We start from the raw sequence: 17,507 nt of genomic DNA on the forward strand, positions 1-17,507 counted from the left end.
TGTGATTTGGGCTGCAAAACTTAACCCTTACTCCCTACTGTCTTTTACTAAGTACTGGACCAAGTCCACCAAAATCCATTGATCACACTGCTTCCAGTGCATGCTTTGCTTCAGGCCTCCAGGCCCAAGTCCATCATACTCCATCGATATTTAGTCAAACCAGGCCTGCAGGATCAAGTGCCCCAAAATCCACCAAAATGGGGTGGGGGGGGGGGGGGGATTTGATGGAGTTTGGGAGGTTCAACCTTCGAAATTTGAGGAGAAAAATCCTGATTTCCTTAAATGTTATCACATACATGTCAAAACAACAAGCAAAACTTGACTTCATGAGACAGGCAGACCCTTCTAAGACATGGCTTGAAAATGGTTACGCTCTTTTCATGTGCCAGATTGTTTGGTCACCGCTGACTCACGCCTTTCACCCAAGGTCGTAGTGTAACTTTCAGTGCCAGCCAGTAATAGTCCATGTGATGGCCCAGTTAATATCCCCTCCGTCGCCAATTTGCCGGGATTTCACGTTCGCACCCGCCGAAATTACGATAGAAAATGCTATTACCCCGGGGCGTAAAAAGAACCTGACTGTTTGTGGCAAAAGTCACGCACAGTTCAGCGGGTCCCTGTTTGCATGTTTACGAGGGAGTTTTATGGAGCGTTAGTGCGGGTTATCGGTGGATTGGCCAGCTGCAGTGACTGGGTTTGCGGTTTTGGCTTGTTGACGCATGGTTGTAGACAAATACGTAGATTGCTAGGGGCTTTTATGTGTGGGGGAAAATGCTCAGAGTGCTATGATTACACATTGTTCTTGAGGGCATTTTTTATGAAACATGCGACGAACGAGACTTCAGACTCTTATCCCGGTATTTCGCAACAAGGTTAAAGAACGAAAACTTACATGTTGTTTCAAGAAATACCCTCATTAAGCAGGAATGTGCAAAAACATTTTTGATGATTTTATGTAAATGTTCATGTACTTGTCTGAATATGAAATCGTGCATGTTGAATCTGGAAGTTGCATTTTAATTAAAGATTTTAATATGATTGAAATTATATTTGTTTAAATGTTTCTTTCTTTATTTTTATGTCATTACCAGTGTTATTTAATTAACTTCTAACAATAGTGCCCCAACGAAGTGTAAAAAAAATATAAAAAATTTAAAAAAAATAGAATTTTTCAAATTTACATCTTCTAACGCAAAATTGTATCACACAGTAATGAGATTGCAGACATCAAATTTTAAAAAGATATTAATTTTTTTTCATTCTCTTTTTTTTCACTCCATTTCTCCAATCTCTCTTTCACTTTCTTTCCCAATCTTCCCCAAATTCTCTGTCCTTTCCTCTCCTGCTCTCCAACTTCTCACATCCTCGCCGGCTCCTCATCCGACCGTCACCCTCGTCTCTTGATGAAACATCTGCCTGCTCGCCCGTCACCGATTTTTCCACCCCAACCCCCAACTCCGGTATCGTCCTTGGTTGCTGGGTCAATATTTGCCGTTTCCTCCACCATCAGGTAAGCAACTAAAACCCCCCATAATTTTAGTTTTCACCATCTACATGTACACCTACCGAGGATTCTGTCAGTTGGTGTTCGAAACATTACGACCTTGAGATGTGACTGTTTAAAACAAAATTGATCCGAAAATAAGGATTGGGAGTGGTTGTGACAAGGTTCGGAAAAAAGATCAGTCGATATAAATGACCTAAATGTTGTCCTGGAACATGCAATTGTCTTACTTTTCATCATCAATCGATGTTTCATTCCCGCAAGATGAATTTCCTGGCGAATTCAGGAAGCGAGGGGCAGCCCCCTGTTTGCACAGTGTCTGTTTGCTGTTCTCCCGTTGATACACACTCGCTCACTAATCAATCTGTCTTCATCATGGCGGGGCCAGTGTTATATTTTAAACTATTGACTGAGTGCAAGTGTAATAAATGGGGACGTTCCATTCAACAGCATTCAATAAATGTAATATGGAGTGGTCCGGGTGTATCAATCATAGTCCTATTGCTGATAACATTGTCTGGCGTGTGATATTGAAGTGGGGGACAGTGGGCAAGTTTTCAGGTAGTTTATAGATTAGTCATTTTCTTTTTTGCCAAACAGTATCAGAAAGGGCACGTTGGGATTTGATACTGGAATGAGTTTTGGCAGTTAATGTTAAATGATTGATAACGTCGTAGTCGGGGCTTGCGAATTGAGGATGTAGCCATTGGCAAGTACTGTCGTGGTCATTTAGTGGATCGTGGATTAGATTTTGTTTTTCCTTCCAGTGTAAAAAGGAATGAAACACATGTACGAACATGATTAATCTACCGTGAAAATTTTTTTCCGGCAAATTTTCTTATAAATTGTTGGCTAAGGGGCATTCAATTGACAAAAATTTGTTGTCGAAATAGCGAAATACATAAATTCCAAAAGTTTGTGTCAGACTTGGATATTAAAATTGTACATCACATTGAGGGAGTGTTAGGGGGAGTGTGGCCCAGTGGTTAGGGTTTGTGACTGGTGATCAGAGGGTCAGGGGTTTGAATCCAGCTGCTGGTTATGTGTTGTGTCCTTGGGCAAGCCACTTCATCCACACTTGCTTCTCTCCACCCAGGAGTAAGAATGTGTACCAGCATTAGCTGGGGAGTAGCCTGCGATGGACTGGCATCCCATCCAGGGGGAATAGAAATATTCTCAGTCGTTTCATGCTACTGAAACTGGAGATAAATGCCGGCCTGATGGGCCACATTGGCTCGGGACAGACTTTACTTTACATCACATTACATGTACTTTCCAACAGGTTGTTTTTGTATACACGCAGCGCGCAGTACTACAGCACCTACACAAATGCACCGAGACAAGTGACCGTAAATGCACGCTGTTTGTTTAATTAAACCGATCAATATGTTGTGCCTGAAGTCTACCCAATGTCAGCCTGTTACCATCTACAGTATGCGCCATTTTTTTTTATTACCACGAAAATACAATTTATTGATTTTTGTCGGAGGGATGGCAAAATAAAAAAAAGTAAGGTCACTTGCATATTTCCTGGGGAAACAAGACAAGGTTTACGATGTTGCACTCTTTAATGGGGTTTGTTATTGCATCGAGTGCAGTGGCATTGAGACTGATAATATGCATTTAATTAGCATAAATAGATGTACTGTATCGGCTGAGAAACTTGTTTTCTATACTATTGTGCATGATTTTAAGAAGGATTCTCAAACTTTGTGATCTTTTTGTAATAAGCAGTGTCTATACACGTACTATGATGCAATTTGTGTGTCTTACAAACAGGTACATACATGAACTGTACATGTATATGCACATTATTACCTGTTGGCTAAGTGTGCATAAAATGTGCATGTAGTTAACGAAAAAGTTGAAATTTAAACACAGATACAATGTATAATGTATGTATCAACTTGTAGAAGTTTCAACGAAGGCCTATTTCATTTGGACTTCCCAGATAATTTTTTTTGTCTTTAGTTATATACATAAAATACTCTTTAGTCAACATAAAAAAGCTGATTTTGACGTTGTAGAAAGTCAGTTTTCAAATACAGACATTTGAAGGAGGATAGCCCCATGCGTATGGTAAACAAATACAATCCTTTTGTTTGTTTGTTTGTATTTTGGCATGCCCACTTCTTGCTTTGCTGTCGAGTTAGTCGATCGGCCTCAGCAATCCCCACCCCTACCACTATGATCTTATTTAGGCCGAGGCGTGCATCTACGACCTCGCCTCGGATCCTTCCATCTCGCAGACAATGGGAGAAGACGCAATCGCGCTGCCGCTTCGGCCGTAATTCCCTCAAAACATAAGTGCTTCCTCCTACAACAATTGTTCCAATCTTCCCAAGACTCGAAATTCAATTGGAGTGAAAAGAGCTGTGCCACTCATTGACACATTGTAGAGAAAACCATTTCCATTTATAAAATTTCACGCACGTGTACAAAACAAAAAACGAGGTAATGAGATTACAGTGTCCGATTTGCAGATTTTCTTTTTTCTTTTTAAAATTGGTATGTGCTTTTTTGTTGTGGCACCTTGAAAAATAGATTTTCAAATTGAATTGATATTTTCTAGCTTTACATTAGTTATGAGCTTTCCAATGAGAAATCGAACGAAAAAAATCGGCCCACTACAAGTAATCAATTAATTAATTTCAACTTTTGAATTAAGAGCGGGAATTCGTTCTATCAGTTGGACCTAGTGTGCACAGGCACTTTTTCGACGGCGCGCCATTTAAAACCGCTTTTTTAAACTGTATAAAGGCCTGCAAAAACAAACAAGCAAATTTATTTGTTACAGAGCATTATATTATATTCCATTAAATTTTGTTCGGAAAAGAAAATCGAAATTTTGAAAAAAAGCACGTATATACCAACTTAATATCTTTCATTTTGACTTTTACACATAAAACTCTCCATTTTTGGAATACTGATCTTGAAAATGCAATTTTCAATTTTTTGGTGTAAATATTTTCCAGATTTAACAACAAAGTAACATTGTCTAAATAACAGTGTTTGAAATTTCAGATTTCATTCCAACACCTACAGTTTCAGTCATAATGTATTGATTTCTGTTTATTGATTAGTTTTTACATACTGTATTGTACATGTAATATCGAATAATGTTTGAATGGCAACCCATGCATCCCATGTTTAAAAAAAAACCTGGAGGTTTTCAATAATCAAATTAATGACCTTTTTATCCTCATTTAAGGCAAATTTTCTGTGGGCACGTTTTCTTTATAAACTGTTGATAAGAAAATGACATCAGCATTTGAAGGCCAAGTAAAAAAAAAACCAGTTGATCGTCCCTGCCCGCATTTTTTTTTGAAGCCGCATCCTTTTTAATATTTGGAATTTGTATTTTTTTTTTCCACCTCAAAAAGCAAAATTTTTCTTGTATTTTGCTTTAATGAAATACATAGAACATGTTTAACATGTATATGTTGACTCTACTTACCGCACTTGTAGGATAGCTAATTAAAAGCTGGCGGTCATTTTGAACCGAAGTTGGCCATTTTAGATTTAAATTCTTGGCGGCCATCTTGGAAAAAATTAAAAAATAAAAAGGCCCTCATCCTCCTCTTTTTGAAAAAACTGGACGATCACTTGTTTTTTTTTACTTGGCCTAAACTGTAAACATCTTGTAACTCTCCAAAAGTTAATAGTTGAAATGAAAAAAATGATAAAAAAAACTAAAAAAATACCAACACAGATGTACACGTAGACACACTTGCCAGATGTGTGTTAGATAATATTACTTTTGCTGATGCGTCCTTTCAAGGTTAAACCATTGAATGTTTTTTTTTCCCCGCATTCTCCGCGATAAACAAAAAAACAACAAATGGTGCGGGAATCAATACAGCGCAGGTGGCTCGTAGTCCTCTTCAGAAATAAAAATAAAAACACGTCCCCCCCAGAGAGATCCCGTATGAATAATAAAACACTCGGCACGGATAGGCGTTAACGCTTAACTGAACAACGAAAGAAAAACAGAAAAGGAAAGAAAGTTTAGGGGTCGACCTGACGGTTTTCTGTAGATGAGGGAAAAAATATCGTCCGGTTTCGCCTTTGAGGCAGGTGATATGTGCCTCTCCGAAACAATTTCACAGCCAGTCGGTCGATTTCCTGTTCTCAAAAGGCTGATCGCCCTGATTTGAGTTGTTTACGTTGGCAGGTTTTTCCGTAAGGCAGGGTCTTTTTAAAAAAAAATTTTATTAGAAGGGGCAGCAGTTCAGTCCTTTGATAAAGCCGGCAGTTATATTGGGAGTAGAGGTACATGTATAGTCGGGTGCCCCTTGTGATGCATTGACCCAGATCATAATGATTGGTTGCCATGCCTTCCGGGAACCTGACACATGTGACCGTTTTTCGTGTGTGCGCGGGAAGTGTCACAAGTGAATTATTGCTTTCAATTTTAAGTTCTTAATGCAGCGTGTTGCACGAATGTGCACATTGGAATATTTTGCAAGAAGATAGCGTTGGCCAAATGCATTCCTTTACTAAAATAACCCCCTTTTTTTGTTTTATCAAGTTTCTTCTGATAATGAAACCGGGGGTTCCTCTAAGGTGCACAGGCACTGTACCTCTGAACAGTGCCTGCAGAAACCTTGAGAAAGAGGAGGATTCTCAGTTCTCCATGTAACAGAGGTAGAAAGTGAAGAAGATACGGTGTACCACATACATGTACTGCCTTAAAGGTAGAAAACATCATTTGTAATTTGAAGTCAACAAAAGTGCTCAAAATCTAAAGACGGATGCTTAATAACTAAACCTGATGAAGTTTTAGCTCTGTGAGTGCTGCATATTCCAAGAGAACAATATTCTAAGAGCTCAATTACATTTCAGAAGTTGCCCAGTCATGTTTTGAATTAGGCCCGAAATCAACGTCCGGGACACGTTTTTATTCAGCCGATTGCAGCTATGCGATGTAACATATCTGTCATAGGCAGGACTGGCACTTGTCACAACCACGCATTTCACCCAATACAGAAATATCACCCATAACATTAATGTCATGCAATTCTCCTCTTTAAACGTGAACCAAGCCTCTTAACTTAAACGAGGGCAACAAAGAACCGAAGTGTGGTAATAAGCTCCATCCTCACTGGCTCCTCACGTCTGCACTCTGGCAGATCGGGTGAACACTAAAGAGCCTCTTGGATGCCCATTCATCTGATAAAAGGACCCTCGAAGAGTGCGTCCAATTCCTTGTGCTCATTGCGGCACACGGATGATGGGGTGGCTAAATTGGCATACAGTCAAGCAACAGAAGTATTAAAAGTGCGTAAAAGACGTGTCTGCTTATTTCTTTTTCTGAGAATAGCGGACTCGGTTTATCAATTACAACTGATTAACAAGAAAGCAAAAGATTAGGCCTTTTCCAAAATGCACTCACAGAATGGCCAATGTACATATAATGTCACACTCTGGACACTAAATTTACAGAATGAGCCATAGATGAATTGTTGGCGCGTTGTGAGTCTGTCCGATTTTTAGATAAATTACAAAACTCAAAATTGACTGAAAATAGACACACTGAAAGTAAAGCATCTTTAGACTCTACCTATTCGTGTCTCATGTCAGTCTCTTGAACATGCCCTCGCCCCACTTTCCAGTAACCCCATCCCTGCAAAATCCTACGACGTGGCTCTAGACGTTCCCATGCATATTATCAAGCATTCAGGCAGCACAAATCTAATCTCTCGCCAACCGAGTCCAGGCGACCCCTCTTTCTGTTTGCCATTGAATGGCTCCGGGAAAAGTTGCTTGGGGGAGGGGTCCTGGGGTCCACAGAGCCTTCAGTTGTGTATCCCTTCCCTTCTCTTCACCTTCTACCCTTCTCCACTCCCACCCTCCTCTCAATGTTCGCCTCCTGGAGATGGAGCAGATAGAGCAGGGATTGCATAAAAGCGTGAAAGCCACTTGGGATGAAGGGGTTGGATAACGACCGGCAAAATACTGATAGAGAGACCCTAGGCGTTGAGAGTGGGTGACGCTGTCAGATTGACCCGGACCTAATTCCATTGAGCTGCTAAGCTGAAAATATTGTTTAAAGGTAATGTCCAACATCTGCAAAAAACAGAACTACCGAATTATTATGAGACACCTTACTTGACTCTAAGTGAATAATAGTCTCAAGCATCCTGTGAAATAATGGCACCTGGTGTGCTGTCATTTTCAAAAAAAGTGGAATTTTGGTATCAATTTCCAACGATGGTCGGCTGACCATCGTTGGAAAATAAGCTAAGCTAAAAATATTGCTTAAAGGTAATGTCCAACATCTGCAAAATATCAAAAAAATTAACTACCAAATTATTATGAAATACCTTACTTGACTCTAAGTGAATAATATAGCCTCAAGCATCCTGTGAAATCATGGCACCTGGTGTGCTGTCATTTTCAAGAAAAGTGGAATTTTGGTATCAATTTGGTATCAGTCACAAGCATACATTAGATGACAGTAAGCTGGTAACTGTTTTTCGCTAAGCGAATTCTTTTAACTACTGTAAGCATACATGAAAAATGGGCGGAGAGCCTAGTTGTGGTGGGAGGTGGTGTTTTTTTTCCCCAATGGAAGCTGTAGTCAGTAAGCTACCGAACCACAGCCTTAAATCAGCCCCTGAAGTGAACTTGTGGAGGTCAATAAGATCATTTATAGCAAGAAAGAACCTGCTCTCTTGAAATTGCTGTGCCAGGCTTGGAGATATTTTTGAAAGGGCTTCGTTTCCCTATGACTAGTAGTACAAAGAATAGGCATTCTTGGATAGACACAAAAAGATGTTTTTATGTTGTTGAAGTGATTTTCACATTGGCTTTTGCTATACAAAAAAGGAATCACACAATTAACACTCTCTGAGAAAATTTAGATTCTTCTTGCTCAAATATAAAATTCGGAAGCAAATTTTAATTCCAAATCCCTTTATAACATTGCACAAATTTGTGCCTCATGGTTTAAAAACAAGTTGCATCTGCCTGCATAATGAGACTGTTTTAATTTGACCATATGGTTACAGTCGACCAAAACCAAAATGTTAATTTCCTATTGCATCATGTCGGTGCTCGCATGCGGTCACGCACACTGATAAGCTCTCTCACGGCTGACCTCTTTCCCCACTCTGTAACGGACTCTTTAATCTCATCGTCATTATCGAAGCTGGCAAGATCTTTCATTTTCTCTTCAGCTCTGAGCTACGTGCTAAAAGCGCCAATCTGCGAAGCTGCGTTAAAAGAGTCAATACACACTTTCACTAAGGAAGGGGCGATTTGAAAAGAAAAAAAATTCCTTCCACAGAAGTCGCATTGTTCATGATGGAAATATGAATCAGCAGCGCTGGTGCAATTTCCTCGGTTGGCGTTGTGCAGGGAGCCAGTCAAACAGACCACGCTGAGGCCTGGTGTAGTTATTACGTCGCGTCCTGGGCCCACGGGGGGTAAACCGCCTCTCCAATGACTCCAGCCCCGCCAATTTCATCAAGGGGAATTTCGGTCGTCCTTTTTTGACAAAACCTTAGCCGGGTCTAATTAAAAAACTGATCACATGGATTAGGATGGAGTCAGCGGCTGGGACGGCATGCTTGTGTAGCAAGATAATCTAACAGCCTTTCATACTGGCGGTCCGGAGTCGCGCCGAACTACATGTAAATTATTCCGAAATAATTAAAGAGCAACTGAATGCAAAAGATTGACGTCATTCATATTTCCATCTGGAACAAAATGACCCCAGAGTCCAGTGGAAAAATTAGTACATAAATGATTTTGTTAAATTGACTTGGATCGCTCTCAACATTTTTGTTGAGCGTGACTCGGCAATGCCAGTCCAAAACGTAAGTATGAGCTTTTTGAGTGGTAGATTTTATTTCAAGTATAGTTTGCCAAATTTTATTTAAAAAAACCTCTGACAGGATAAGAAACATCTGTTTAAATTACCCCAGGGTTAATTTTTTTTTATTACAAATATTAGGCCAAAATAAATAAAGCTGCGGGCTAGGCCAACTTTAAGGCAAAACGTTTGTGACAGCAATTTGTGCCAAATTACTCAATGCATCTCATTAGGTTTGAGTAATAGTAAAACAAAACAAAAACACATATTTCCAACATTTACGTCACAATATGCACCCGCTTTCACCCACCATATCTTATCCAGTTACCCTATTCCACCCATCTTTCATACAGCTATAGTGTCTACATGATCCTTTCCACCCACTCATACCCACTGCTACCCAAATGATCCAATTCCTCCTGTTAATTAAAGAAACAAATGCTGTACACCCCACCATGCCTTGATCTTTTCCACCCACTTACACCCACGTGCACCCAAATCAACCCATTCCCCCCTAAAAACAACAAATGCTGAATACCCTGCCATAACACTGCACCATAAACTCACTGACCAAATCTGTCAACATCGCCAGTCGCCCACTTCCACCCGATTAAACCCAAACTGGCTGGCCTCTCATCACTGACAACCGCAAATCCATAATGCCACCTTGACATTTCCCACTGTTTATTTTCATACAGCTTCAGTGTCTATTGATGCTTTCCACCCACTCATACCCACTTGTACCCACATGATCCCGCTCCTCTCCTTAGAACCAATGTGTGTACCCTGCCACAACGATCTTTTCCACCCACTTATACCCACAAGTACCCATATCATCCCATTCCTCCCATTAAAACAAACCAGTGCCGAATACCCTGCCATAACACTGCACCATAAACCCGCCAACCAAATCTGTCCGCCTCGCCAGTCGCCCACTTCCACCCGATTAAACCCAAACTGGCTGTCCCTCTCACTGACAACCGCAAATCCATAAAGCCACCTTGACATTTTCCTGATTTTTATTTTTTTTTCTTTACGCACATATCATACACGCATGTCGCTCTTGTCATCCGTAATCACTAGTCTTACCCATCATGCTCTAATTAAAGCCGCATCATGACTGCCGTGACATTTCGCCCGCCTAATCAAAGTCGCCCAATGTTTGCCACCCGCGGGACACCGAATCACCCATGTCCACCCACCTCCACCCATCAACCATCACCAAACATACCCCCTCCAATTAAACACTGTGCCACCCACACGTGCTTCATTATTGTGCATGTCAAAACCCTTTCTACTTCGTAATAGTGTTTCGGATTGTGTTTCCTGTGTCGACCGCGGCATCAAAGCGTGGATGATTAATCACATTAACGGAATTAATTCTGCGATCCGGCCGGCCGGGCATGACGTAGTTTGTCGCGGTGTTAAGACGTGCCCCGGTTCTATCAAATTACTTCCATTTGCTACCTTTTCACGAAGGGACAGAAAAAAAAAGAAGAAAGTAGGGTGGAGAAAAGGTTTATTACTGTTGTGTTGGATCGGTGTTCTATTGTTTTGACAAACCGGGTTGGTTTTCCAACCATGTGATGTAATTTATGATGTGGAGCGCCTCGGTGCGTAAATCGCTCGACGCGGAATGCAGAGGATTCCTCAGTGTTCAGCAGAGTGTGAATGATGACATCTTCAGGCCAGTTTTTGAAGTTGAAGGCATCGAGGATGGATGCTGCACATCATTGCCAAAGGAGATGGCACTGTACATGTATACACACTGTATACAATTACCAATCAGAGCCAGCTGGGGCCGGTGTTGTAAGGGAGGATTTTCGGGGATTTTTAGGGTGTGCATCATTGTGCCCTTGTAGCTACATCAGTTGCTGTGTTTGTACTTTTGTCATTTAGAAACAGCCTGTGTTTCCCAGATTTTATTTGGACATTTGCAAAAGTTATCAGGGTCAATTTTGTGAAGCAACTTATAAGTACGGAAAAATTCTAAGCACAGGAAATATTTGCTTATCAAAAACAGGGTACCAGCCAAAAATTGTGTGATTTGTATTGCTTTTGACTGGTTTCTCAGTTGGCTTTTGCTTAGTACATGAATAACTTCTGCTTAGAGCAAGTTCGGACGAGGACCATTAGTCGACTAGTGGTTGAACGCTTCTAGTTTAAAATGATGGTCAAAAACCCTGCGTCCCCGTTGTCCGTTATAATGCGGGCAGCTATTGGTTACCAGTGCTGCGACCATGCCCCAGGCTCCGGTTCCAAATAGTCGACTACAGCAGTCCAACCATCCTTCGTTCGAGCGAAGTTAGTCAAACTATGGTTAGCTATAGTTCGCGCCCAAACTTGCCGTTAGCTGATTCATGTAGTGGTACACTATCGACAATGACTGTCTGACGTCAAATTTCTGAGATCAGAAATGTGGGCGAAAAAAACACCCAAGACAGTGACGTAATTGTCAATATTGATTTGAAGACTCATACATGTGTACGTCTCCCGCAATCTCATCATTTCTTACAGTCCCTCTTTCTTCTTCTCCTAGTACTTCAACCTCACATATGCCGTATGCATCCACTTTATAGAGTGTGGCAAGTCCCGATAACATCCTCGCAATCACACACTCACACACACTGTGACAGCAAATTGGATTTGCTGGGTTTGTTTGCCAGGGGCATCGCCTCTGCCCGGGAGGGGTGCCGGAGGGCAAACATTCCCCGCATCCTTGCCACCTTTCCTCCCCCTGAGTCCTCCTCTGTCATCTTGACGGCGATGATGATGTTGAAGTTAGTTCATTGGGGTATCCCACTGGAGACTGACAGTTTGGATACACATACTGTTTTTCAGTGTCGTAGGCGAGGTACTTGTGATAGATATTGCAAGTACCGATATTTCACTGATCTGATTACAAATAAATCAGAGGCCCATTCACTAGTATGGTCAATAGTTACAGTGGATGAACAGAAATAAAGGAATGTTGTGTTGCAATTCATTTTAATAGCTCGTGACCTAAGGACTGGATGGCTTGTGAAGACTTGTGATGGACTTGGTGATATTTTTTGGTGTCCCTTATAATATTTATGATTTTCTCTTTGATGTCTTCAAATTCTGATCCAAAATTTGGAACTGATAACAGATGAAGTGAGAATATCATTCTCAAGAAATTTGTCCGGCCACGCCCTTCCCACTTCAACTGTGTGGAGTGCAGAGCCAATGGACGCTGTGCGTGACCAATAGATGGCGCCGCACAACAACTCATGAGGACTCTAATATGAGAAATATGCATGACTCATTTTCGTCACAACGTACACAAGCCAATAACCTCTTCACATGGTCAACAGGAAAAATGGCTCCGAAGACTTTCGTCACCTCTCGAATTTTGTACTGTAGAGTTGCTTCTTGCGCACGTAGTCCATTGATGATCCTGTGAATATTTAGATTAATTTACCCTACACCGAAGGTGATTTAAGGTATTAAAGGCATATAGGATTATTTGCTTGTCATACAGTTTAATTTTTCCAATAATAACATCATTCAAAATCCAAAGCAAAACCTGACCTGTTGAAGTTCCAGCTCACGGTGGATATTACCCTTTTGTTTCAAGAAAACAGTGAAAAACCATAAACAATGTACATGTATCTATCATGAAAAACGATTTCGTCAGTTGAACTCATAACCAGTACAATCTTTAGTACCAGTACAATCTTTAAGATTTTTAATAAAAATTTGCCAGGTGACTTTTCAGATCAGTGCAAATGATCCTTTATGCCCTTAACATGGTTGCCGTTCTCGGACTCTTTATCTGAGTAAGGCAGCAAAGCAACTCCTCAAAAATTGCTATTTCAAAAGGTGCATGCCCTCCTGGTTGTGACTCCAGCCTGTCCCCAATTCAATTTGGTTCAATTTGCTCCCCGGCCAGTCCTGGACTGCGTTCCCCAGGGGAGTAGCATACATGTACTTCCTAGCTATAGTGTTTGCCTGCCGATTGCTCGTTGTCAGTTTCATACATGTACATCTATTGGTAGCGTTATTTTTCTTCAGGCCGGGTATCAAGTGATGTACATTGTATCATTTGCTATTTTCCCTGTTAATGTTAAGGACATATACATATACCTGCTGTAGAAGAAGATAAAAGTTAATTGTCTTTGTGTTGCCAAAGCACAGACAAAACTAATTACTTGTTTTAAAATCCAAATCTTGTTAAGCCTTAAGATAATGAATTAGAGGTGTACAGAAAATTAAAGGTGAACTCGAATAAGAAACTAAAGCCAGTTTTGATTGATACTGACTTTGAGTGTTGATGTCAACTTTTAAGTTATAGCAAACTCAATGTCTTAAATTTTTATTTAAAAGATCAATAATCCCCACTACTTCCAATCTGATTTCATCCTTCAATAGTTAACAGAAAGCTAATTCATAAAATTTGAGTCGCCAAAACCTGAAGTTTCAAAGACCGTGTGAATATTGCATTCATTTCGCCCTCGTCACCAAACTCCTCGTACATAAAGCATGCGTCTCCACTCGCCAGTTCACGGTTATGTTGTTTAGCCCACAGCACCCCATGAAAACAACGACCGTGCCGCTTGACACAAATCAAGATGGTCTCACATACAGGGGTCCTGCGGTCACATGCGGTGTACCTTTCAATTCTCCAATGAAAGAGCCCCGTGATGAAACAATTTTCCTCTTTTTTTGTGTTCGGCATGACGTGGGGGAACGCAAGGAATGATTAATTTCTCTTTCACAAATCTGTCAGGGCGAGATTGGGAAGGTGTCGTCGTGGTGAGGGACGGTCAGTTCGTGATTTGCCGCGTGCTCTCTCTTCTTTTCGCAATCACCGCGGTGTTTACGCTGTCATTTTTACCCGGCACCTTTTGCTCAGAGGGAGAAATTAAGAAAGGTTCAGCGACGTCAAAAGTCTTGTCATTTCAATCAAAGGCTGTATCATTTCGAGTTCTTGTTATCAATGAAATCGTTTGTGGGCACGCTCGTCGGCTTAATATTTCATTCAGAATTTTCTTGTATTTCCGTGGTATTTTCAGTATCAAATTGTAAAGTGCCGTAGATTGATGACTATTCGCAGAAAATTCAAATGATTTTACATACTAATTGCTTCTTTAGTTTTTCAAGCGTACTCTGACAGTGAATTGCTATTGGAATGAAAGTTTTTTATGTTGCCTCATTCGAAGACGAATTGAAATTTTCCAGAACAGAAAAATAATGTACAAACCAATATTAGCGTCAAATTAACAATGGTAGGTCACATGTCTATGTTGAACCATTTTTCCATTTCAGTACGCAGAATTTTACACCCGAGTTTTGGCAGAGCGTCATTTAAACTGCATTAAATTCCAGCTTACAAAATATCGTGGAAACGATCTCTGTCAACTCATCAGGGAACAACATTGCAGTAGTTGCCGAAACAGCGCTTTAAATAAAGATCCCCTTTTTTCATGTGACGTCTGTCGGCTTTGTATCGATCACTGAGGTCCACTCCACGTCAGTGTGGCCTAGTTCCATTCAGGTCGATTAGGCGGCGAGGGTTGGCCCCTGGGAAGCCCCTTCAGCATGTCACAAGAGGTCCGAGGTCGTTATCTGAAGGGGGTTCCAGTAGGACGTCCCTGTACTGATTCCCAGATGCAGAAGATTTGCTGATTTTTATAAGAGAAATTATCTGGATTTTGAAATGAGGAGTCACATGAGTGTTAAAACAGGGCCCTCTTGGTACTCAAAAGAATATATTCTTTGGATTCTGAAATGATCATCCTTTGAAGGAAACATCGCAAAGATTTTCAAAGGAACATCTTGTGAATGTGAAATAATGTCTAGCTTGAAATGGGAGGTACATTGTACATGTATGTAGCACTGTTGTATTTGAGTATATTTCCACAAGTATGAGTATTTTTCTATGGTGACGAGTACGAGTACATGTACTTTGTCATGAAAACGAGTCTACATATGAGTACAAGGCCCCCCAAAAAAATCGGTACGAGTACAATTCTCCAAGAACGAGTACTTTATGAGTATGAGTACGAGTTCAGGGAACTGTTTCTTTGGAGTAAGAGTATTATGAGTTACATTTTCACGTGTATGAGTACCAAAATAAGTATGTGAAGATGAGTACTACAACACTAATACGTCTGTCCTGCTGATGTCTTAGGGAATGTCTGCCAAAGTTGGAACTGATTGTGATAGGAGCAGCTTACCATTTTGGTCTGCTTACCTAAAGCTCTGATTTTGTTTTGGACATCTGGCCGATTTGCAAAGGGACAATTTCTTCTCCTTTTTGGAGTAGCTCTTTAAGACCTTGACGTCAGCAGCCCATCTGCCCTGACATCATCAGTAATAGAGGAGTCCCCTTGGTTATATCTCCTCCTTGGACTGACTCGGCAATAATGTTTTGGATTGACTAACGTGTTGTGTCAGTCGTTGAGATCCTCCCCGGTGCGTCATTATGGGCTACGTATTGACTAGCGTGTTGCGTCGGTCGTTGAGATCTTGGCCCGTGCCCCGTTAAGGGCCACGTCTTGGATTGGCTCACGTGTTGCGTCGGTCGTTGAGTTCTTGCCCCGTGCCTTGTCGAGGGCTAAATATTGTGTTTCACTGCGGGATGGATGTGGGCCAAGCGCCTCGGTTTGAAGTGGACGCGATCGGCTTCGCTTCAAGCTAAACCACGCAATTTTGCAGAATGGTCGTGTTCATTTCATTGGCTTGTTGTCAGATTGCGTTCCAACCCATTTATTTTCTTGCAAGTAAAGAAGTGGGTTTTAATACTGATGATTAGGGAAAGACAAATGGGCCAAATTTGAGTGCCACATTATCTGGATATTGAGGATTTGAAAATGTTGCACTTTTTTTCAAGCTCCAATTCTGCAGCATGCATACAGATCAAGCATTTTCAAAGGAAGTTTGCAAACATTTTAATCTTCAAATTGCCAACTTTTATCAAACTTGATTAAGAGACGTCGGATAGGCTTTGGCGAATCCACGCCGGAATCGAATAGAATCGACCCCAACCTTTTTTCTTTTTTTTATTTAAAAAAAAAATTTAATTTAAACATTGTTTTTTTTTTTTTGGATATTATTTTTTTGCAAAAAATATGGAATCGATTCCGAATGGAATCGCGATTCCTAGACGGAATCGGAATCGATTCCAAAAATGCTGGATTTGCCCAAGCCTAACTTCGGAAAGCATAACATTGATTCATAGGTTGTATCAAAAACATTTGAAAGTAAACCATTGGTTGGTGGTTGGGAACCAGACCATGCAGACATTTTTAATATTATTACCCAACAAGCCTGAGCTGTCGCAGAAATAATCCCTTCGAAGTTCTAATTAAAAATCGCAAAATCGCAATCCTTGAAGAGTGCCAAATTCCTTCTCATCCATTTCTCCATTCCCTTTTGATCAATTGACAAATTTGTTATTACCATTCGAGGAGAACCCGCCTTGAGTTGACTAATCTCCCAGATGCTGCGGCAAGATTAAAGTGAGTAACATAAAAAACATCTGCAAGAATAATAATTAGAGCATCAGGTTTTTTTTTTTTTTCATCTGACGGATTTTTGACACCTCATAGAAATGGAACAGGTGGATATACATGTACTTGTCAATACAAATGCATATATTCAAAAGTCATTTTGAAAAGTGCATACATGTAATAAGAAAAAAAGTCAAATATTTCTCATTTCCGTGTGCACTATTTCTAAAGTCGGGTGACAAAATATTTCTGTTTTTGTGTGTGTGGATTAAATTATTTAAGTGCTGCTTGGCAACTTCAATTTTTTATTATTTCTCTAAATGCACTTTCTTACCCTGGGGATCAGGTTGTCTGTCGATACATACACCTGTCAACCATGCGACTTGTTTGGATACATGCAGTTTTTGTAAAGGGAACTTTATTTTGCTTGCAAGATGTTTCCACATGGACGTCGTTGAAATCGTGGCTTTGCCTGGAGTTTTGGGTTTATCCCTAGCTCCAGAATGGTGAAGAAGCAGTTGTGTACATGTACTTTTCAGGGTCGAATCTAGCTTTCAGGAAATGGGGGGGGGGGGGGGTAGATACGAAGGTGGACGGGAGGGTTGGGTGAAGCCGTGCCTTGCTAGGGGTCTGGGGGCTTGTACCTGGAAGATTTTGAAATCCACGATGCTTTCTTCTGCATTCTAAGGCAATTTGGGAATAAATGTGG

Source organism: Patiria miniata, unplaced genomic scaffold (genome assembly GCF_015706575.1).
Source record: "Patiria miniata isolate m_02_andy unplaced genomic scaffold, ASM1570657v1 HiC_scaffold_7, whole genome shotgun sequence".
NCBI lineage: Eukaryota > Metazoa > Echinodermata > Asteroidea > Valvatida > Asterinidae > Patiria > Patiria miniata.